A 2,510-nucleotide genomic window follows, 5' to 3' on the forward strand; every position below is an offset into this window, starting at 1 on the left:
GGGGACTTATGGGATTGCATTGGAAACGTAATTGAGGAAAATATGTAATAAAAATATTAAAAAAAAAAAAAAAAGAACCAGGGGAATGCCAGGACCAAGAAGTGGGAGTGGGTGGGTAGGGGAGTGGGAGGGGGGTCTGGGGGGACTTTGGGGATAGCATTTGAAATGTAAATGAAGAAAATACCTAATTAAAAAAAATAAATTGGAAAAAAAAAAAAAAAAAAAGAATCATACTATCAACTCTCTACCTAAAGATACCTGTGATACAGTAAATTGTGGTATAAATATTTTAGAATAGTTTGAATGAAAATTTCCCAACTGAGCTGGCAATGCTCCCTCTTAGAGACAAAGACCATGGAACAAAATTCCATGGAACAGGCATGGGAAACTCTACTTTGGGCTGTTGATCAGTATTGTCTAAGGAACTCCCAAAAGGATCGTGGCTAGCACAGGGGTCGGCACCAGCAGGTTTTAGAAGCAAGTGTCATGATGTTATCCGTGGTGTTGAGGAGAACTGCACCAGCACCTCGGCTCTTGCTAGGGTTAATCTAATCTCCATCTCTCAAAAACATCTTCTGTCTTGTTACCCGAATGGGGCTAGGGGACAGCCACTGGGGGGCACCGTGGAGAATGCGCTGAGATCCCATACCTGACTGCCACTTCATCTGGATGCAGTCCTAGTCCCGAAGAAACACTCCCTGGACATTACTGCTGGGATGGGGTCCCCAACAAAGGTGGGTCTGGGCATGTGGGTCTTGGCCATGGTGATGGTGGTTCAGTGCTACAAGAATCCATCTAACAAGGATGCAGCTCTAATGGAAGCTGCTCGGGCCAATAACGTGCAGGAAGTCAGAAGGCTGTTGTCAGAAGGTGCAGATGTCAATGCAAGGTACGAACTTGGCTGGACAGCATTGATGGTGGCAGCCATCAGCCACAATGAGAGTGTGGTGCAGGTCCTGCTTGCTGCTGAAGCTGACCCAAACCTTGGGGATGGCTTCAGCAGTGTCTACAAGACTGCCAATGAACGGGGAGTCCATTCTTTGGAAGTCCTAGTCATTTGAGAGGATGACTTCAACAACCGACTAAAACTACCGGGCTAGCTTCAAAAGCTGCACAGCCCTGCACTATGCTGTCCTGGCCCACAACTACAGCATCGTCAAGGAGCTGCTGAATAGAGGAGCCAACCCCCTTCAGAGGAATATGATGGGACACACAACCCTGGATTATGCCCAGGAAGGGGAGGTTATAAAGCTTCTGAAAACTTCTGAGACCAAGTATATGGAGAAGCAGAGGAAGCGTGAGGCAGAGGAGCGGCACCGCTTCCCACTGAGCAGCGACTGAAGGAACACATCATTGGCCGGGAGAGTGCCATCGCCACTATTAGTGCTGCGATCCAGAGGAAGGAGAATGGCTGGTATGACGAGGAGCACCCTCTAGTCGTTCTCTTCTTGGGATCATCTGGAATAGGGAAAACCGAGCTGGCCAAGCAGACAGCCAAGTATATGCACAAAGATGGCAAGAAAGGGCTTCATCTTGCTCAACATGTCTGAGTTCCAGGAGCGACATGATGTAGCAAATTTATCGGTTCTTCAGTAGGCTATATCTGCCATGAAGAGGGTGGCCAGCTGACCAAGAAATTGAAACAGTGCCCAAATGCAGTAGTCCTGTTTGATGAGATGGACAAGGCCCATCCAGATGTGCATCTTTATCATGAGTCCTGTTGTAGCCAGCGCTGAGATCGCCCAGCATGCATTGCAGCTCAGACAGGAAGCTTTGGAGATGAGCCGAAATTGAATCGCTGGAAACCTTAGGGATGTCGAGGTTAGTGACAAGATCACCATCTCGAAGAACTTTAAAGAGAATGTGATCTGACCCACCCTGAAAGCTCACTTCCGGAGAGATGAGTTTTTTGGGACAGATCAAAGAGACCATCTACTTCTTCCCTTTCTGCCATTCAGAGCTCCTCCAGCTGGTGTCAACAAGGAACTTCAGGGCCAAGAGAGCCAAACAGAGGCACAACATCACACTACTGTGTGACCATGAGGTGGCAGACGTGTTGGTTGATGGCTACAACATTCACTGTGCTGCCCATTCTATTAAGCATGAGGTAGAGCATTGTGTGGTAAAGCAACTGGCGGCAGCCTATGAGCAGGACCTGCTACCAGCGGGCAGACACCACTCCAACCCGAGGAGGTGTGTTTCACTATCTAGCATCCACCTGTCTGTCTGTGCCCTGAACATCTAATAAAGGCCCCTTGCTATGGCATGGCAATCAAAAACAAAGACAAGACAAGACAAGACAAGACAAGAGAAGAAAAGAGAAGAAAACTCACAAAACATTATAGGCAACTGCTATTGCCTTGATTGTCCCGCAGACTGTTAAGTAGGTCCCTTTTCATGCACTTTCAGACACAGCCCAGAGGCCCCTGAGCTCAAACCGACCTGTATGCCGCCTCTCTAGGTCTAGCTTTCATGGAACCAGAAGGTGCCCTGTAAGTTTCCATGGGAAA

At 48.0% G+C, this 2,510-nt stretch overlaps 1 pseudogene; it reads left to right on the forward strand.

Annotated features, from left to right (window-relative positions):
• The first annotated feature begins 486 nt into the window (after positions 1-486).
• LOC110301477 lies at positions 487-2,245 on the forward strand (annotated as a pseudogene).
• Positions 2,246-2,510: the final 265 nt, after the last annotated feature.

The sequence above is a fragment of the Mus caroli genome, chromosome 9 (assembly GCF_900094665.2).
Source record: "Mus caroli chromosome 9, CAROLI_EIJ_v1.1, whole genome shotgun sequence".
NCBI classification, from domain to species: domain Eukaryota; kingdom Metazoa; phylum Chordata; class Mammalia; order Rodentia; family Muridae; genus Mus; species Mus caroli.